The sequence below is a fragment of the Phyllobates terribilis genome, unplaced genomic scaffold (assembly GCF_046119375.1).
Source record: "Phyllobates terribilis strain yellow unplaced genomic scaffold, ASM4611937v1 Scaffold_5__5_contigs__length_657084704, whole genome shotgun sequence".
Taxonomy (NCBI): Eukaryota; Metazoa; Chordata; class Amphibia; order Anura; family Dendrobatidae; genus Phyllobates; species Phyllobates terribilis.
In genome coordinates, this window is record NW_027362765.1 from 193,851,973 (window position 1) to 193,874,579 (window position 22,607).

Here is a 22,607-nt window from a genome sequence, read left to right on the forward strand (position 1 = left end):
CATGCGTGTGGTCAGATCTGTGTGTCCGCGGGAAGCATCTCTCTGCAGTCACACTCACACAGCTCTGACATCAGGGTGAGATCGTTCTGCTTCAGATGCGTGTGGTCAGAACTGTGTGTCCGCGGGAAGCATCTCTCTGCAGTCACACTCACACAGCTCTGACATCAGGGTGAGATCGTTTTGCTTCACATGCGTGTGGTCAGAACTGTGTGTCTGCGGGAAGCATCTCTCTGCAGTCACACTCACACAGCTCTGACATCAGGGTGAGATCGTTCTGCGTCACATGCGCGTGGTCAGAGCTGTGTGTCCGCGGGAAGCGTCTCTCTGCAGTCACGCTCACACAGCTCTGACCATGCGCATGTGAAGCAAAACGATCTCACCCTGATGTCAGAGCTGTGTGAGTGCAGGGGGCAAAATCACTACACACGTGTGGCACCCCAGGAGTCTGGTTACCACAGTGATAGAAATATTACGTCTGAGAGCAGGTGGGAGGTTTCCTGGTCAGGAGCACTTAAACATGCAACACCTCCTGTCCCAGGCCAGATAGGGGAGGAACCTACCCTATATAAACTGGATCTGGGGCGGGGTTAGTTAGACAGAGCCTGGAGTGAAGTTCCAGACACAGGGCAAGAGACAGCTAGGAGCTCTGTAGGAGCAGGAGCTGAGTGCCAGGGACTGGAAGCAGATATATTGCTCGTCCTGGCTGAAGAGACTACTACCGGACAACGGAGTCCGAGGCTGTGGGAACCTCTAAGTCCAGCAGCAGAACACAGCCGGCAGGGGATTCCAGGTCCTCTGGCCATAGAAGCCCGGAGGCTCAGTCACAAGGAAGTGACCAGCACCGCCATCGAGGAGCGGAGGCTATCAGAAGGCCCCAAGTCACCAGCCATACGGGTGAGCACCACACGGTATACTCAGGGACGTGGGCTACTTCCACTCGCTTACAGCAAGGTAGCCAGGAAGAGTGCAGATAGACAGGGAGGCCTACAACTCCACCTGGCCAGGGGAACTCCTGCTTTCTCGCAGACTGACCAGGCCCCTCATGCTAGCCAGTACTCCCGGGAGGGTCTGCCTTAATATCATCAGTAAAGACCCTGAACTGCACTGCAAAGTGTAGCGTCGGCGTCCCTGCCTCCTGCCAGACAGGGACGCCGTTCCCCTCACCTCTCCTCTCCGTGCCCGGCGGCTTCCTCCCGCTCTTCTGGCAGCGCGCGCTGCTTCCCGGCCTCTGTGCTTAGGGCGCGCGCGTGCGCGCTCCCCCTCTCTTAAAGGGGCCGCGTGCGCCATCCTAAGGAGTCCCCGGCCAATGGCCGGAGGACCTCGCCATATATAAGGCACCTCCTCCAAAATAGAGGTGCCCGAGCAATGTTGTTGCAAAGCCTTTCAACTCTGCTTCAGCCCTCAGGTCCCGTTACCAGTTACCTGCCTGTCACCAGCCAGATCCCTGCTTGTTACTTGCCTGATACCTGCCTGATATCTGCTTACCTGCTTGCTATCCTGTGGTCCGACAGTCTGCCTACCAGCACCTGCCAGTCTGTCTATGGATCAGTCCGTCTGCGGACCAGGAAGTACCTGCCAGACACGTGGGAGCACTCACCTGCTACCTGCCTGCTAGCCTACCTGGAGGCTCTGCCGTCACTTGCCGTGACCACCGGCCTGTCCAGAGACTCTTGCCCGCTCACCTGGGAGCGCTCACCTGCTACCTGCCTGCTAGCCTACCTGGAGGCCCTGCTATCACTTACCGTGACCACCTGCCTGTCCAGAGACTCTTGCCCGCTCACCTGGGAGTGCTCACCTGCTACCTGCCTGCTAGCCTACCTGGAGGCCCTGCCGTCACTTGCCGTGACCACTTGCCTGTCCAGAGACTCTTGCCCGCTCACCTGGGAGCGCTCACCTGCTACCTGCCTGCTAGCCTACCTGGAGGCCCTGCCGTCACTTGCCGTGACCACCTGCCTGTCCAGAGACTCTTGCCCGCTCACCTGGGAGCGCTCACCTGCTACCTGCCTGCTAGCCTACCTGGAGGCCCTGCCGTCACTTGCCGTGACCACCTGCCTGTCCAGAGACTCTTGCCCGATCACCTGGGAGCGCTCACCTGCTACCTGCGTGCTAGCCTACCTGGATTCCCTGCTGTCACTTGCCGTGACCACCTGCCCATCTAGAGACTCTTACCCTGCTGTCACTTGCCGTGACCATCCGCCTGTCTAGAGACTGTCCCCGTCACTTGTCGTGACTTCCTGCCCCTTCTACCTAGAGACAGTCCCTGTTACTTGCCGTGACTACCTGCCCGCCTTCCCTGGGAGCCACCCGCTTCCTTACAAGGACTGCCCCTTTGTATAGTTGCTCAGAGGTTCCACCTCCCAGACCCGTTACACAAAGACTCTGAGTCGATCCTGCTTTCTCACCGCATACACCACTACTAGTACTGGGACGCCCGCGCACCATCACTCCCATCATCCACATTCCCTGCCCTGAGGCCATACTCTTCCCGTGGGGAGCTATCCCATCTTTAGCTGCGCATACCACACCAGCCTCAGCGGACTGCCTCGCAGTGGCGGTACACCCTGACCGCAATCCACGGGTGGCGTAGTCGGACATTAAAACCACAAAACCGTATAAAGACTTCCACTGGTTTGACCACCCTGAGCCACGGGACCGGGTCGCCGCCATGGAGACTACAACCCCCAGAGACCCGGCTCCAGGTAACCCACACGCGTGTACACTCGGCCCAGGGGTCGCGTCACACGCTTCTCGTGCATCTCCGCAATCTGCATCCTGTGCAGGCTGTCAGTCCTGTGTGAGCGCAGGGAGCATCTCACATACGTTGTGCACACTGGAGGTGGGGAAAGTCTTTTTTATGATGACAGGAACTGCGCATGCTCGGCCAGCTGATTAACCATTAGGATGGACAGATAAAGCTTGCAGATGGAATAACGCCAGGGGGCCTATTTCAGAAGATGAAAGGTTGTTTATTCTTTTGAATGGAGCATAATTTTTAATAACTGTGAATTACAAAAACATTTATTTCCACATTTTTTGCTTAGTTAAATGTATTCTTTATGGTGGAAATGTAGGGGATCAGCTCTTTTATTGGACATTGAATACTCTGTGACTTTAAGGCATCATTCTCCCCTCTGAGTCTTGTGTTTGGACTAGTCGCCTCCCCCTGCTATGATTGGTATGTGCTGAGAGAAAAGAATCGGGAAGTAGATACCTCCTATATGTCTGAGGTAACAGGGAGAGACTCCTGCAGGATTCTGATCACAGAGACTATAAAGAAGACACTGCCAGGCTATGTGCCCACCATGCAGAAATGCTCCGGATTTTTCCTGAGCGTTTCTGCATCTCCCTGGCAGAAAAAACGCATGCGGATTGTACATGCGGATTGTACATGCGGATTGTACATGCGGATTGCACATGCGGATTGTACATGCGGATTGTACATGCGGATTGTACATGCGGATTGTACATGCGGATTGCACATGCGGATTGTACATGCGGATTGTACATGCGGATTGTACATGTGGATTGTACATGCGGATTGTACATGCGGATTGTACATGCGGATTGTACATGCGGATTGTACATGCGGATTGTACATGCGGATTGTACATGCGGATTTTACATGCGGATTGTACATGCGGATTTTACATGCGGATTGTACATGTGGATTGTACATGCGGATTGTACATGTGGATTGTACATGCGGATTGTACATGCGGATTGCACATGCGGATTGTACATGCGGATTGTACATGCGGATTGTACATGCGGATTGTACATGCGGATTGCACATGCGGATTGTACATGCGTTTTTCCTGCCAGGGACATGCGGATGTGAAGCGTTCTTCACATGCATTTCCGCATGCGGGTTGACAAGCGCTTTATAAGCGATTTTAGCATCACTTGGAAAGTGCTTGACAACTTGGTCACACTATACAAATCCATGCAACCAGCATGGATTTATATAGTGTGACGGTAAAAGAATAGTAAAAAATAAATATTATACTTACCTTCTGATGGCCCCCGGTGTCCTTATCTGATCCGTCCGGTGTCCCCGGTGTCTTGCGGTGGTCTAAAAGGACCTCCCATGACGTCATTTAGTTATGTGATGAGTCAAGCGACCGCTGACCCATCACATGACTAAATGACGTTATGGAAAGTCCTTTTAGACCATCGCGAGCTGCCGCGGACACCGGACGGATCAGATAAGGACACTGGGGGCCATCAGAAGATGAGTATAATGTATTTTTTTTATTTTAATTCTTTTTTTAACAGGTACTATGGTACCCGGGTCTGGAGGAGAGTCTCCTCTTCTCCAAACCCGAGTACCATCCGCACATTGAACCGCATGATATCCGCATGTACAGATGTAGTCATGCGGATATTATGCGATTCAATGCAAGTCAATGGCGACTAAAACGCCGCAATTCCACAAAATAATTGGTAGTGCAGCGGATTTTTCCACAATGATAATCCGCAGCGGAAATTTCCACAGCATGTGCACAGCACATGCGGATTATCATTGGGGAACATGGCAGGCCTTCTACCATGCGTTTTTTAAGCGTTTCTGCAGCGGAATTGCTGCTGCGGAAACGCTTAAAAAACGCATAGTGGGCACACAGCCTTACTCTAGGGAAAGAGAAGATTACGGACTATAGCAAGTTTTGTTGTTGGGGACTGTGTCAAGTAGAAGTGAAATTTATCCTTTTCCTGAACGTTTTTCCCTGGAGATTGAGGATTTGAGATCACACACAACACAGCGTGTCAGCCATTTGTATGAGAGTGAAACAAGGGTTGCCTGCAATCTGCCAGAAATAGATCCCGTATACAAAGAAAGGACTCAAGTGAATTCATCAGCTCTTTCACACCAGGAACAAGCGGTGGCCGCCATCTGCGCCTGATCTGTGCAACCGTGAGTGACCCATCAGCATGAACTATTAGGGTTTAGTGTAGTTTGCTGTAGCTAGGATGCTGTAGCAGCGTGGCCCGACTAGCGGAAAGCCAGCTAGGGGATTAGCTCAGAGTAGTTTGTGAAAGTTGTTGTGCACTATTTGTTCTTAGCTTTCTTTGCCATAGCTGGAGCATAGTTTGTTCATGTTGATAATATCATTATTGTAAATATTGTTATTTTCATCTCCCGTCATATAATTCCTTTGCACATAATAAAGCCGGAGTTTTGTTTCAGTCTTCTCTTCTGCTGTCCCGTACTTGAATCTGCCTTGCGGTGTTATTTGGACACTGCTACAGCAAAACCCTTTTAAGGGCTTTCTTTTCTTATCTCTATTGCTAAGCGGAGAGCTCTGACATCCTCTCACTATCCTAAATTACCATATAATGGCTGCTGCATTCCCGGCCTTTTCTTTTATACTGGCTACGATAGTCTCTCTTGATGGTGATAACTGTTGGTTATTTTGGCACCATTTTGGCTTACATTTAAATTTTGGACATTATGGACATTTTCCATCAAAACTTCATCTGGATGTTACTGATTAGTTTACCTTTGGGGGGGTGTATGACACCAACGTGGTCACACATTGGTGCAGGATAGTCAAGGTGAAGGCATGATGTGACATCTGCATGAAAGTCACAGTGCCTTTTAGCTGTATTGTTATAATTTTTTTCTAAATTGCATATGTAATGTCATTTATTGTGCAGGTGTGCTGAAACAATGCCGCCAACAACAAAAAGCAATTCGTTTTAAATGGATTAAGTTTCTCATATACTCACCTTCCGCCACCTTCATCAGTTTCCCTTCCTCTCCGGTCCATCTCCTGTGAAAAGTGACCTACCGACGCGCTCCAGTGCATGCTGGAGCGTGTCGGAGGTCACTTTTCAAAACAAGTCTATTAGAGCCTCGTTCTGACTCTCACAAACTTGTATTGAGAGCTTGTGAGCGGAGCTTCTGACTTCTGGCTGCCAGAAATTGCGCTCAAAAGATGGAACCGCTGGTCTGGAGTGGTGCTGGAAACCGGTGAAGACGCCGGAGGGTGAGATATCACTGGGACTGGGGGCTTACACTTAGAGCACCACTCCAGCACTGAAAAAAAATATGCTGGAGTGGTGCTTTAAGTATGGTGATATTCACTATTCGCCTCAGTATGTTGGTAATATTCAATGACAATATGTGATTATTGTGGTGGGGTTGCAATATTTTTTTTATTCAGCAACAGCATGAAAAAAAACTGTAATAGTGGCAATATCCTGTCACAGTATGATGATGTGATGTTGATTAGTGCCAGTATGGAAGTATTATCCACTCATAGTGTTGTATAATATTTGGTCACTGTATTTATTATTCATGATTCTAGATTGCGGTACAATAAAGTGTACCCTACATTTCCCAATACAGCACATGAGTTTGGGCACACACAGTCCACACCACTGAAGACTAGAACCTAGCTGTGTGGTAGACAGTAATGTGAAAAATTCATAAATGTTTACTTTTATCAATTGTTGCCCCTATAAATATTGTTATGGTGAACAGTAGGTTTATCACTGATTTTGCAATCATAATATTTATAAAAAATTAGCGAATCGTGAATATAACTGTGCCTTTAATGGGGGTGTACTTAAAGTGAACTGTTATTTTATAAAAGCTTTTATATATTGCAGGCACTAAAAAGTGTTGCTGATTGATGGAGGTCTGGGTACTGAGACCACCATTGATTGCTCAAAATACAACTCTGAGGTCCGCAGGTCCTGCATAAGCTGTGTGCACAAAGCAATGTATATCCACAACGGTAAGTCTATGGGTCTGTACATTCACTCTCATAGAGCTGTGACTTACTATTTGTAGCATCGGCGTCTCTGCCCCCTGCCAGGCAGAGACGCCGTCCCCCTTACCGCCGCGCTCCTTGTCCGGCGTCTTCCGGTCTCTCTGCTGCTGCTGCTGGTGCACTTTGCTTCCTGGGCACTGTGCTTAGGGCGCGTGCGCGCACCCTCCCTCTTAAAGGGTCCACGCGCGCCGTCCTAAAAAGTCCCCGGCCAATGGACGGAGAACTTTCCCTATTTAAAGCATCTCCTCCAATATGGAAGTGCCCGTGCAAGGTTGTTGCTCTGTGATTCTTATTGTTGCTTCAGCCCTCAGGTCCCTCTGCAAGTCAGTCCTGTCCGCCAGTCTGTTCTTCAGTCCTGCCCGCCAGTCTGACTACTATCCAGACTGACAGTCTGTCTACAGTCGAGTCCGCCAGTCTGTCTATGGGCTCTGCCCACCTGCTTACTTGGAAGCACCTGCCTGTTACTAGTGTTGAGCCACCCCCATAGTGTTCGAGTTCGGTTCGGTTCGTCGAACACCCGTGTGTTCGCCGAACTGTTCGTCGAACACCTTCGAACACCGTTAAAACCAATGGCAGGCAAACAAAAACACATAGAAACACATAGAAAACACCTTCAAAGGTGTCCAAAAGCTGACAAACTGCTCAGAAGACATAACTAACACATGGAAAAGTGACAAGTACATGTAGTCATGCGAAAAGAAAAGAGGTGGAGGAGTAAAAGGAGGGGGAGACACAGATATAGGCATGTCATGCCCTTCTAAAATCCAAAAAGTGAGAAGCCGACACAGCCAGTCTGTTCCTGCCCGTGCCACCTCCGTGTCGCCGGGTTTGTGCCAGAGCCGCGGTGGACCCTGACGGCCAGCCCCCCTCTCCCAATACAGGTGCCTGTCCGCTGGTGGGTCGAGCGAGCCCCCCTGTGGTGGAGGCAGCTCTAAGCTTTTTAATTTAAATTGTCTCTCTAATTTGAATGAATACACTTTAAATCCTTTTACAAGGATCTATTGGAGGGCAAGTCTCATGCCAGCAGCCGCGTAATTCCGGCTCCAGTAGCGTCCACTAAAGCTGATGCAGTTAAAAAGCTTTTATAAGGATCAAGCTCGGCTGTCCACCGCAAGGCATCCTACCACCAGTCCCAGCCCCTATGCCTTGGGGTGCCTCCTGATGCTCTTCACTGAGTATCCCGTGGTCCCGAAGCATTTCCTTTGAAAAAATTAAGTGTCCAAACTACAGGTGGTGTAGCTTGCTTAACAGCCGGGATAATCCGCTGACTAGCAGACACTGCTACTAGGCACAAAGTATTTCCTGGGCTAGATGCAGTTAAAAATTTGTAATTAGATACTCTCATTGGATGCTGAGAAAGCATTCCATAGAGTCTCCTGGCACGCCATATATTATTCTCTTAAAAAGCTTGGGGTAGGGGTCTAGGGGACCCTTTTATAGCCAAAATCACGGCCCTGTATCACAATACGTCACCTAGGCTGAAGATAAATGGAACTGTAGCACCCTGAGGGCTCGGTTGCTACAGAGGTATTGCACCTCACCCAGAGGTGTGATATCTCACTCTCAGGTAAGGATGGAGTGTGGATCAGGACCTGACACCTGCATGCATTACACCACATTGCCTTGGGGCAGGGCGACCAATATGTCCCTGAGATGGGCACGACAGTCCCTGTCCCTGGCTGGAGTGGGGGGAGGGAACACTGAGGAAGGGGAACCCTGTAGTGCAGGAGCAGGGAGGAAGCAGTTCCTGGGTGCATTGAGAAGGGAGTATAAAAGGTGGGCACCATCTTAGTTCAGTGCAGAGAAGTCTGAGCAGAAGTGACAGGGAGCAGGGGCTCTGCATGAGCTCTGCTCCGAAGGCGGGCCTAGTAACAGAGGCCCAGGCCTGGAAGAGGGAGAAGGAAGGAAGAGGAGCGAAGAAGGCTCCAGTAACGAGGAACGAAGGGATCCCAGGGGTGCGGACGGGCGAGTCGCCGCCGGACGCCCGAATCCACCTGCGTGGAGGGGTCAGGCCAAAGGGGGAGACCGGTCCCCGAAACTAGTGGAGGCGGGAATCGACCCTCAGCTAGAAACCGGAGGCTGTGACATTTTATGTGGCGCAACCCCTCGCTACACGCGCTAGGAAGGCACCACATAGGGTCAGGGAAACTGGCGCCAAGTTTACCAAGAGGAGGCCCGAGGCAGCCGGACAGAAGGGTTAGTAAGAAAGGCCAGACAAAGGATACACAAAGGGGGTCCTGTGAAGCGCTCCAAAGTTATCTGGGAGTTGTCTGAGCCCCTCACCTGGTGAGCACAGTACGACGTGGGCAGCCGTTACCTGCAGAAGTGGTCTGGATAATAAGAACTGTGAGTAAAGGCCCTGGACTGCATCACTGACTCCGTGTCGTTACTGCTGCTGCCCTGCACCATCACCCCCATCCTCCGCATACACTGCCCTGAGGCTATACTCCTCCTGTGGGGAGTTATGCTACGCTCTGCTGCACCCACAACACCAGCCTCAGCGGTCTGCCCTGCAGCGGCGGTTCACTCTGACCGCAATCCACAGGTGGCGTAGCCGGACATTTAAACATCAAAACCACATAAATAGTTCTGCCACTGGTTTGACCGCCCTGAGCCACGGAACCGGGTCGCCGCCACTGAGACTACAACCACCAGCATCCACCAAAAAGGGTCTGGCTCCGGGTGTCCCAAGGCCCAGGAGGCGCGTCAGAACATTTTCATCACCTTTCATAATCACCAATGGGACAAGGCAGGGATGTCCTCTGTCCCCTCTCTTATACATCCTAGTGACGGAGCACCTGCTCTCATCAATTCGCCATAACCCCAATATTAGGTGGATTGAGGTGGGAGGCACCGAGTACAAGTGCTCTCTATTTGCTGATGATGTCCTAGTATATATCACTCAATCACATATATTCATCCCTGCTGTTATGGCTGAAATAGATCACTTTGTTACATGGTCAAATTTTAAAATCAATGCAGCGAAGTCTGAGGCCCTCGATGTCTCCCTCCCCAAATCCATACAGGATTCCATCCAGTCCAACTTTCCCTTTGCCTGGCTCTCACAGGGTATCAAATACTTAGGAATTCCTATTCATAGAGACCTCTCCCGTCTATGTTATCTTAATTTTGGGCCCTTTATTGAACAACTCCATACAGACCACGGTTGGCAAGTTAGAACTGTAAGATTCACTACGTGAACCACTGGTGTTTTGTGGAAAAGCACATGTACACTGTGTTCCAAATTATTATGCAAAAAGTGTTTAGGAGTGATAAGGGAAGAATTTGTTTGTTTGTCAGTTAAGCTCATTGATAGTGATGTGTGTCAGGGCTCTTTATATCACTGTAAGCAATTGCAGACACCTTTGATAATTAGTTTGCCAGGTGTGTCCAATGAAAGGCAAGACTACTTAAGAAGGCTGTCCCACATTATTAAGCAGCCTACATTTTCTGCCAAACTGGGAAAGAAAAAGGATGTGTCGGCTGCTGAGAAGCAACAAATTGTGGAGTGTTTAGGTCAAGGCATGACTACAATCAACATTGTGCGATGATCAGGATGAAGTGTCTTGGCAATCAAGAAGTATGTAGCTGATTCACAGTATACACGTGTGCGTGCTGATAAGGGCAAATTGAGGACTCTTTCCTACAGGCAATTACGTCAGGTTAAAAGAGCAGCGGCAAAAAAGCCTTGTCATAGCAGCAGACAAGTTTTTGAAGCTGCTGGTGCCTCCAACGTCCCCCAAACAACAAGATGCAGGGTCCTTCAGAGGTTTGCAGCTGTGCGTACGCCATCCTGTCGACCTCCTCTATCCACTTCATACAAGCAGAAACGGCTCCAGTGGGCCAAACATTACATGAAGACTGATTTCAAAACTGTTTTGTTCACGGATGAGTGCCGTGCAACGCTCGATGGTCCAGATGGATGGAGTGGAGGATGGCTGGTTGATGGACACCCCACGCAAACACGGCTACAGCGCCAACAAGGAGGAGGTGGAGTAATGTTTTGGGCTGGAATCATGGGGAGAGAGATTGTCGGCCCCTTTAGGATCCCTGAAGGGGTAAAGATGAACTCCATAATGTATGTGGAGTTTCTCAAACAGCACTTCCTGCCATGGTTCAAGAAGAAGAACCATGTATTCTACAGCAAGATCATTTTTATGCATGATAATGCACCGTCTCATGCTGCACATAACACATCTGCATCTCTGGCTGATATGGGCATAAAAGGGGACAAACTTATGGTGTGACCCCCATGCTCCCCTGACCTCTACCCCATTCAGAACCTCTGGAGCATCATCAAAAGGAGTGTCTATGATGGCGGGAGGCAGTTCACATCTAAGCAACAGCTCTGGGAGGGTATTCTGTCCTCATGCAAAACAATTGAAGCAGAAACCATCCAAAACCTGACAAATTCAATGGACGAGAGAGTTCAGAAGCTCCTTTCGAACAAGGGGTCCTATGTGCAAATGTAACATCACCTAGAATAAAGTTTTGAGTTGAAAACTGTTTGATTTCAGTTTCTAATAACCTTCTAATGCTTATAATTTCAAAAATGACCATTTTTTGGTCTTTATTAAAATGAAAAGGTTGATCGAAGAGTGTGGGGGTTCTAAGAGTGTGGCAACCCAGTAGTCAGGATTACTTCGAATTCTGAAAATCTGAGGGTCATGTTGCAGGTAGTGCAGCAAGAAGGCACTTATGTGTCTTGCGCATCTCGGAGCCCCAAAATTATTTTCCGGGCTAGATGCAGCTAAAAATTATTATTAATTTTAAATGTGGTGGAGCTTAGTATAGATGGCCTTATAGAATCAGTACTGCACACTGCTACAAAGCCCAAATTATTTTCCAGCCAAGATACAGATAAACATGATTAGTAATTTTAAATCTGGTGGAGCTTATTATAGATGGCCTATTAGAATCAGTGCTACACACTGCTACATAGCCCAAATTATTTTCCAGCCAAGATACAGATAAACATGATTAGTAATTTGAAAGCTTAAAACGGTTGGTGAGGTGATTTTAACCAATCATCAAGCTTTTACTCTCCCCAGGATGACACAGGGGTAGAAAAGTCGTTTCGGATCCATGATTTGTTCATCTTTATGAACGTGAGTCTGTCTACATTATAAGTGGAGAGCCGCGTGCGCTTATCTGTCAGCACACCACCAGCAGCGCTGAACACACGTTCAGACAGAACGCTGGCTGCTGGGCATGACAAGATCTCCAAGGCGTAAGTGGCTAGCTCCGGCCATTTATCCAGATTGGAAGCCCAAAAAGAGCAAGGGTCCAGTGACACAGTCATGGCTTCAATGTTTACTTGGAGATACTCCTGTACCATCGTCTCTAGGCGTTGACTATGTGTCAGACTTCTTGTCTCCTGTGGCCTTGCAAAGGATGGGCTAAAAAAGTGGTGAAATGATTCCGCAAAATTGATGTTACCAACAGATACTGTGTTTCTGTTACGGTTTGAGTGCTGAACACTCGACTGTCCCACGGATGGCAAATTGGAACTGTGAGATTCACTACGTGCACCACTGGTGTTTTGTGGAAAAGCACATGTAAGATTCTGCAACAGTCTCTGCTGATACTCCTGCATGCGTGCATCCCTTTCTATGGCAGGAATAATTTCTGCAAATTTACTTTTGTACCGGGGATGTAACAGTGTGGCAACCCAGTAGTCAGGATTATTTCTAATTCTCACAATTCGAGGGTCATGTTGCAGGTAGTGCAGCAAGAAGGCACTCATGTGTCTTGCGCATCCAGGAGCACCAAGTCCCTGTTGTGTTGGTGGCGAGGTAACAATCATGCTTCCTTCCTCTGTCCTCTCCCCCCAACCTCGCACAACAGAAATGTGATCAAGGTCTCCCTCATCTGATGAGTCTTCCATCAGTTCGTCCTCCACTTCTTCCTGGGCTCCTGCACCTTCCTCACTAGTTTGGCTGCTACCATGCGCCCTGGTAAAACCATCTCCCCCACCCTCACATGCCTGCCGCCTTGGTGCTGCCGACCGTCTGGACCTTGCAGATGTTAGCCCTTCCGCATACAACTCCTCCTCCTCTACTTCCTCCACCTCCTCTTGTGCCACCACCTGACTCCGAATTCTGTTTAACATGTGCTCCAGCATGTAAATCACCGGAATAGTCATGCTGATAATGGCATCGTCAGCACTAAACATCTTCGTCGCCATTTCAAAACTGTGCAGAAGGGTGCATAGGTCCCTGATCTGAGACCACTCCTCCAGCGTGATTTGCCCCACCTCTGGATCTCGTTGGCCCAGGCTATACGTCAGAACGTATTGCACCAGGGCTTGTCGGTGCTGCCACAGTCGCTGCAACATGTGCAGAGTTGAATTCCACCGGGTAGGCACATCGCATTTTGGCCAGTGAAGTGGCAGGCCCAACGACTTCTGTAGAGATGTAAGTCGCTGAGCTGCGAGATGCGAATGGCGGAAATGAGCACACAGCGACCGTGCCCTCTGCAGAAGGCCATCTAGTCCGGGATAGTGGGCTAAAAATTGCTGGACAACCAGGTTCAACACGTGAGCCATACAAGGCACGTGTGTGACATTGCCCCGGCGAAGGGCCGCACCCAGGTTTGCAGCATTGTCGCACACGGCCTTCCCTGGTTTCAGGTCCAGTGGAGACAACCATTCATGAAATTGGTTCTCCAGAGCTGACCACAACTCCTCAGCTGTGTGACTCACATTTCCCAGACATTTCAAAGTAAAAACCGCCTGATGACGTTGAGCCCTACTGCCAGCATAGTAAGGAGGTGTGCAGGATCCCTTCTGCGCAGTTAGAAAGCTTGTGGCATGACCAGACAGGCTTTGGGTGCAGGTGGAGGACCGAGAGGAGGTTGAGGAGGCAGAAGCAGTGGAGGAACTTTGAGATAAAGAGGATTGACGCACAACTCGTGGGGACGGCAAGACTTGGACAGCAGCCCCTTGTCCTGCTGTCACCATAGTTACCCAGTGCACAGTCAGCGACATGTAACGCCCCTGTCCATGCCTACTCGTCCAAGTGTCTGTGGTGAAATGCACCCTGTCACACACAGAGTTTCTCAGAGAAGCGGTGATGTTGTGTGCGACATGCTGGTGGAGCGCAGGCACACTTTTCTTTGAGAAGTAGTGCCGACTGGGCATCTGCTACTGGGGCACTGCGACGGACATAAGGTCTCGAAAATCCTCTGTGTCCACCAGGCGGAAAGGCAGCATTTCTGTAGCCAAGAGCTTGCAGATGGTGAAATTCAACCTCTTAGCTTTCTCATGGCTCGGAGGAAATGGTCTTTTACTTGTCCACATCTGAGGGACCGGGGGCTGGCTATTGTGCTTAGACGGGGTTGATAAGGGTGTCCCCGGCAAACTGCCGGTCTGTGAGGAAGATGCAGGCGGACATGTTAGGTTGCCTTGATCCAAAGGTGGTGCTATTGATGTCGGACAGCGCTCAACACCAGCTGGTGTTACCACCTCCAAAGAAAATGATGACCTGCCAATCACGCTGGCTGTTGCGGGTAAAGAGGTGGCAGGTCTGCATCCCAAAACAGGTGTGACTGCTGTCCCCCCAGTCACAGAGGATGAAGAGGCCGCGGATGCACAAGATATGGCAGACGGTGGTTGGCCCGGCCGTCTAAGCCGCATTGTAGCACAGTGAGCTTCCCACTGCAACTTATGCTTCATGTCCATGTGCCGGTTCATGCATGAAGTACTCAAACTATGTATTTTTTGGCCTCTACTTAGCTTTTGCTGACAAATGTTACAGATAACACGAGTTGGGTCATCTTTATCGATCTGAAAAAATGCCCAGGCTATGCAAGGCTTAGCACCCATGCGACCTGAAGAGCCACCACGACTTGTGGTGAGAGGCAGAGTTGTGTTTGAGGATGCAGTTGTTGACGTGCTTCCAGTATTACGTCTCTGTCCAGGAAGGCGCAACCTGACCTTGTCGTCACTAGCATTCTCCTCCACCTCCTCTGCTGACCTCATCTCTTGGCTGACTAGGGGTTGACAGTAAGTGGGATCTCCAACCTCATCATCATCACCCTGTGCGTTATCACACCCGTTTTCCTCAGAGCCAACCTGTTCCTGCCCTGACAAAAGACTAAAGTTGTCACTCCAATCAGGTATTTGAGTCTCATCATCGTCTTCCTCATTGTCTCCACCAACAGGAGTTACAGTTTGGGAATGAGGGTCTACATTATGGTCAGAACCTTCAGCGTCTGGTCCTGGATCCGACTCATAAAGATTCTGGGCATCAGTGCAGATCATTTCCTCGTCTGGATTCACAGAAGCGCTGGAGCCGACCTCTGATTCCCAGGCTATAGTATGAGTAAACAGCTCTGCAGACTCAACCATCTGTTCTACCTCATACTCAGACGGGCAGCTGGAGATTTGGGAGCTGTGAAGAAGCAAGTGCGATTGGGGTGACACCTTTGAGGACTGGAGTATTTGTGATGTTAAACTTGATGTGGAGGAGAGCCCACTTAAAGGAGCACTTGATATCCGTTGAAGCACCTGCTGTTTTTGTGCCACATCTGGAATTTGTAGCGATTGGCGTGGCCGTAAGAAAGGGATCTTATCACATTGTCCGCTAAAAGAAGTAGACATTTTAGTTTGGCTGGAAGATGGTCTTTCTTCTGCAGATGTTACTGTTGCTTTAACACCTACCCCACGGACACAACCTTTTTTCCCCTTCCCAACACGCCTATTCCCCTTTCCACCAGCAGCAGGCCTTTTTCCACTCATTTTGGTAGTTAACTAATTCTCAACTCTGGAGTTGTTTGCACAAAAAAACAATGGATGGGAGCTGAGCAGAGCTGAGTGGCCAAACTGTGGTATTAGGCCAAAACTATTGGCTGGGTTAGATGCAGAAAAAAATTATATTCAATTTGCAACCTGATGGAGGTCAGTATAGATGGACTAATAGACCAAGTCCCACACACTGCTAGAAGCCCAAATATTTTTTCAGAGCTAGATGCAGAAAAAAATTATATTCAATTTGCAACCTGATGGAAGTCAGTATAGACGGACTAATAGACTAAGTCCCACACACTGCTAGAAGGCCAAATATTTTTTCAGAGCTAGATGCAGAAAAAAATTATATTCAATTTGCAACCTGATGGAGGTTAGTATAGATGGACTAATAGACCAAGTCCCACACACTGCTAGAAGCCCAAATATTTTTTCAGAGCTAGATGCAGAAAAATATTATATTCAATTTGCAACCTGATGGAGGTCAGTATAGATGGACTAATAGACCAAGTCCCACACACTGCTAGAAGCCCAAATATTTTTTCAGAGCTAGATGCAGAAAAAAATTATATTCAATTTGCAACCTGATGGAAGTCAGTATAGATCGACTAATAGACTAAGTCCCACACACTGCTAGAAGCCCAAATAATTTTTCAGAGGTAGATGCAGAAAAAAATTATATTCAATTTGCAACCTGATGGAGGTCAGTATAGATGGACTAATAGACCAAGTCCCACACACTGCTAGAAGCCCAAATATTTTTTCAGAGCTAGATGCAGAAAAAAATTATATTGAATTTGCAACCTGATGGAGGTCAGTATAGATGGACTAATAGACCAAGTCCCACACACTGCTGGAAGCCCAAATATTTTTTCAGAGCTAGATGCAGAAAAAAATTATTTTTAATTTGCAACCTGATGGAGGTCAGTATAGATGGACTAATAGACCAAGTCCCACACACTGCTAGAAGCCCAAATATTTTTTCAGAGCTAGATGCAGAAAAAAATTATATTCAATTTGCAACCTGATGGAGGTCAGTATAGATGGACTAATAGACCAAGTCCCACACACTGCTAGAAGCCGAAATATTTTTTCAGAGCTAGATGCAGAAAAAAATTATTTTGAATTTGCAACCTGATGGAGGTCAGTATAGATGGACAAATAGTCCAAGTCCCACACACTGCTAGAAGCCCAAATATTTTTTCAGAGCTAGATGCAGAAAAAAATTATTTTTAATTTGCAACCTGATGGAGGTCAGTATAGATGGACTAATAGACCAAGTCCCACACACTGCTAGAAGCCCAAATAATTTTTCAGAACTAGATGCAGAAAAAAATTATATTCAATTTGCAACCTGATGGAGGTCAGTATAGATGGACTAATAGACCAAGTCCCACACACTGCTAGAAGCCCAAATATTTTTTCAGAGCTAGATGCAGAAAAAAATTATATTGAATTTGCAACCTGATGGAGGTCAGTATAGATGGACTAATAGACCAAGTCCCACACACTGCTAGAAGCCCAAATATTTTTTCAGAGCTAGATGCAGAAAAAAATTATATTGAATTTGCAACCTGATGGAGGTCAGTATAGATGGACTAATAGACCAAGTCCCACACACTGCTAGAAGCCCAAATACTTTTTCAGAGCTAGATGCAGAAAAAAATTATTTTTAATTTGCAACCTGATGGAGGTCAATATAGATGGACTAATAGACCAAGTCCCACACACTGCTAGAAGCCCAAATAATTTTTCAGAGCTAGATGCAGAAAAAAATTATATTCAATTTGCAACCTGATGGAGGTCAGTATAGATGGACTAATAGACCAAGTCCCACACACTGCTAGAAGCCCAAATATTTTTTCAGAGCTAGATGCAGAAAAAAATTATATTGAATTTGCAACCTGATGGAGGTCAGTATAGATGGACTAATAGACCAAGTCCCACACACTGCTAGAAGCCCAAATATTTTTTCAGAGCTAGATGCAGAAAAAAATTATATTCAATTTGCAACCTGATGGAGGTCAGTATAGATGGACTAATAGACCAAGTCCCACACACTGCTAGAAGCCCAAATATTTTTTCAGAGCTAGATGCAGAAAAAAAATTATATTGAATTTGCAACCTTATGGAGGTCAGTATAGATGGACTAATAGACCAAGTCCCACACACTGCTAGAAGCCCAAATATTTTTTCAGAGCTAGATGCAGAAAAAAATCATTTTTAATTTGCAACCTGATGAAGGTCAGTATAGATGGACTAATAGACCAAGTCCCACACACTGCTAGAAGCCCAAATATTTTTTCAGAGCTAGGTGCAGAAAAAAATTATATTCAGTTTACAACCTGATGGAGGTCAGTATAGATGGACTAATAGACCAAGTCCCACACACTGCTAGAAACACAAATATTTTTTCAGAGCTAGATGCAGAAAAAATATATATTCAGTTTGCAACCTGATGGAGGTCAGTATAGATGGACTAATAGAACAAGTCCCACACACTGCTACAAGCCCAAATATTTTTTCAGAGCTAGATGAAGAAAAAAATTATTTTTAATTTGCAACCTGATGGAGGTCAGTATAGATGGACTAATAGACCAAGTCCCACACACTGCTAGAAGCCCAAATATTTTTTCAGAGCTAGATGCAGAAAAAAATTATATTCAATTTGCAACCTGATGGAGGTCAGTATAGATGGACTAATAGAACAAGTCCCACACACTGCTAGAAGCCCAAATATTTTTTCAGAGCTAGGTGCAGAAAAAAATTATATTCAATTTGCAACCTGATGGAGGTCAGTATAGATGGACTAATAGACCAAGTCCCACACACTGCTAGAAGCCCAAATATTTTTTCAGAGCTAGATGCAGAAAAAATATATATTCAATTTGCAACCTGATGGAGGTCAGTATAGATGGACTAGTAGAACAAGTCCCACACACTGCTACAAGCCCAAATATTTTTTCAGAGCTAGATGAAGAAAAAAATTATTTTTAATTTGCAACCTGATGGAGGTCAGTATAGATGGACTAATAGACCAAGTCCCACACACTGCTAGAAGCCCAAATATTTTTTTCTGAGCTAGATGCAGAAAAAAATTATATTCAATTTGCAACCTGATGGAGGTCAGTATAGATGGACTAATAGAACAAGTCGCACACACTGCTAGAAGCCCAAATATTTTTTCAGAGCTAGATGCAGAAAAAAATTATTTTTAATTTGCAACCTGATGGAGGTCAGTATAGATGGACTAATAGACCAAGTCCCACACACTGCTAGAAGCCCAAATATTTTTTCAGAGCTAGATGCTGAAAAAAATTATATTGAATTTGCAACCTGATGGAGGTCAGTATAGATGGACTAATAGACCAAGTCCCACACACTGCTAGATGCCCAAATATTTTTTCAGAGCTAGATGCAGAAAAAAATTATATTCAATTTGCAACCTGATGGAAGTCAGTATAGATGGACTAATAGACTAAGTCCCACACACTGCTAGAAGCCCAAATAATTTTTCAGAGCTAGATGAAGAAAAAAATTATATTCAATTTGCAACCTGATGGAGGTCAGTATAGATGGACTAATAGACCAAGTACCACACACTGCTAGAAGCCCAAATATTTTTTCAGAGCTAGATGCAGAAAAAAATTATATTGAATTTGCAACCTGATGGAGGTCAGTATAGATGGACTAATAGACCAAGTCCCACACACTGTTAGAAGCCCAAATATTTTTTCAGAGCTAGATGCAGAAAAAAATTATTTTTAATTTGCAACCTGATGGAGGTCAGTATAGATGGATTAATAGACCAAGTCCCACACACTGCTAGAAGCCCAAACATTTTTTCAGAGCTAGATGAAGAAAAAAATTATTTTTAATTTGCAACCTGATGGAGGTCAGTATAGATGGACTAATAGACCAAGTCCCACACACTGCTAGAAGCCCAAATATTTTTTCAGGGCTAGATGCAGAAAACAATTATATTCAATTTGCAATCTGATGGAGGTCAGTATAGATGGACTAATAGAACAAGTCACACACACTGCTAGAAGCCCAAATATTTTTTCAGAGCTAGATGCAGAAAAAAATTATTTTTAATTTGCAACATGATGGAGGTCAGTATAGATGGACTAATAGACCAAGTCCCACACACTGCTAGAAGCCCAAATATTTTTTCAGAGCTAGATGCAGAAAAAAATTATATTCAATTTGCAACCTGATGGAGGTCAGTATAGATGGACTAATAGAACAAGTCCCACACACTGCTAGAAGCCCAAATATTTTTTCAGAGCTAGGTGCAGAAAAAAATTATATTCAATTTGCAACCTGATGGAGGTCAGTATAGATGGACTAATAGACCAAGTCCCACACACTGCTAGAAGCCCAAATATTTTTTCAGAGCTAGATGCAGAAAAAATATATATTCAATTTGCAACCTGATGGAGGTCAGTATAGATGGACTAATAGAACAAGTCCCACACACTGCTAGAAGCCCAAATATTTTTTCAGAGCTAGATGAAGAAAAAAATTATTTTTAATTTGCAACCTGATGGAGGTCAGTATAGATGGACTAATAGACCAAGTCCCACACACTGCTAGAAGCCCAAATATTTTTTCAGAGCTATATGCAGCAAAAAAATATTTTTAATTTGCAACTTGATGGAGGTCAGTATAGATGGACTAATAGACCAAGTCCCACACACTGCTAGAAGCCCAAATATTTTTTCAGAGCTAGATGCAGAAAAAAATTATATTCAATTTGCAACCTGATGGAGGTCAGTATAGATGGACTAATAGAACAAGTCGCACACACTGCTAGAAGCCCAAATATTTTTTCAGAGCTAGATGCAGAAAAAAATTATATTCAATTTGCAACCTGATGTAGGTCAGTATAGATGGACTAATAGACCAAGTCCCAGACACTCCTAGAAGCCCAAATATTTTTTCAGAGCTAGATGCAGAAAAAAATTATATTGAATTTGCAACCTGATGGAGGTCAGTATAGATGGACTAATAGACCAAGTCCCACACACTGCTAGAAGCCCAAATATTTTTTCAGAGCTAGATGCAGAAAAAAAATATTTTTAATTTGCAACCTGATGGAGGTCAGTATAGATGGACTAATAGAACAAGTCACACACACTGCTAGAAGCCCAAATATTTTTTCAGAGCTAGATGCAGAAAAAAATTATATTGAATTTGCAACCTGATGGAGGTCAGTATAGATGGACTAATAGACCAAGTCCCACACACTGCTAGAAGCCCAAATATTTTATCAGAGCTAGATGCAGAAAAAAATTATATTCAATTTGCAACCTGATGGAGGTCCGTATAGATGGACTAATAGAATGATACTATGCCCAAAAGGTTTTACTTCACTAGGTGCAGTAAAAAAATTGGTATTCTATACACAGGTGGTGTAGCTTGCAACACAGATAGGCTACTCCACTGACTAACACACTCTGCAATAGGCCAAAAAGGATTAGCTTTGCTAGATTCAGCCAAATGCTGTGAAAAAAACTTGCACAGCACTGGCACAGACCTGCCTGGCAAAAACTGATAGGAACTGATGTAACTTAGTCCTGAAAAGGACTGCAATTACAATTAGTCTTTACTCCCAACCTATCTATTTAAGAGCACTGACCTGCCTGATAAAAGTCGTAGGAAATGCTGTAACCTAGTCCTTAAAAGGACTGCAATCACAACTATTCCCTACTCCCAAGCTATCTGTAGATTTGTGCGAAAATTGGCTTGAAATTAACAAGGTATAGCGCACACAGCAACAGCGATGCCGTCTAACACGCAGCTGCAGCAGTGAGAAAATGGTGGCGACGGGGAAAATGGCTGGGTCTTATAGGGCAAGGACATGTGACATACACTGCCAATGACACATGCCCTTGCTTGTGTGAAAAAAAGCACTTCGCTCCGTGTGTGCGCTGCTGATAGGCTGACAGATTGCACCTCCCCACTGTAAATGCGGGAAAGAGAAAAAAAAATGGAGATCTTCATTATTCCTGCAGAGATCCATCCCCTGCCCCGCTGTACACTCAAACTGCGTATTAACATTAATTTTCATCATTACTGAGAAAAAATCCAGTTATGGTTTTGGTGCACGAACAGTTATCGAACATAACCTCGAACAGCCGAATTTTTTTCAAATCGTTCGTGTTCGCCAAACGGCTCGAACACCGCCCAAAACAGCTCGAATTTGAGATTGGCGAACAGTTCGAGTCGAACAACGCTCATCTCTACCTGTTACCTGCCGTGCCCGCCAGCCTACTTACCTGTAAGCACCTGCCTGTTACCTGCCGTGCCCGCCAGCCTGTTTACCCGGAACACCCGTCTGGCTATCAGCCGAATCAGCCTGCTTGTCTACCCGGACCACCTGTCAGCCTGCCTGCCGTGCTCATCCGCTGTACCAGTCAGTTCCTGCCATCTGACCCGTGGGAGTCACCTGCTCTCATACAAGTTCGGTCCCAGAGTGGCACCTGGTTCCCCTGCTCAGTCCCTCCCTGGTTCACGGAGTCGACTGAGCTGCCGTGCGACCTCGGTCAGGCCGAGTAGGTACTTAGTCACGCCCCTCTGGTCCCTCCTTGCACCGCAGCACAGAGGTTCCACCACCCGGATCAGTAACACTATTTAGCATGTGCACCACTTTGTGTGCAGCTGGTATTGTAGAGTGGTGCTTTGAGAGATTGGTGAGGGTCTCAGGTCCAGGACCACACCACTCAGAAACACTATGTAATACCTGTGACATAGAAAGACTATTATAAAATTACATTTACATTTTACGTTCTTTGCAGCGTGATATCCTAGTAATGTTATAACATAAATTATACCCACAATTATGAAAAAATGCAGTGAAGTCAATGAACAAGAGTTAATACACACAGTGACTTCATAGCACAGGTATAATGCACCAGAGATGAATTCACAATACAGGAATAATTTCACTAACTGGGTTTTCCCAGTGACAAGCCGAAGCCATTTGAAAAGCCATGAGCCCTTTAATTGCATACCGCAAACTAGCTGTTAGGCTATCTACTTTAGTAAACTTTAATAACTTTTGTAGCTTTGCCCATGAT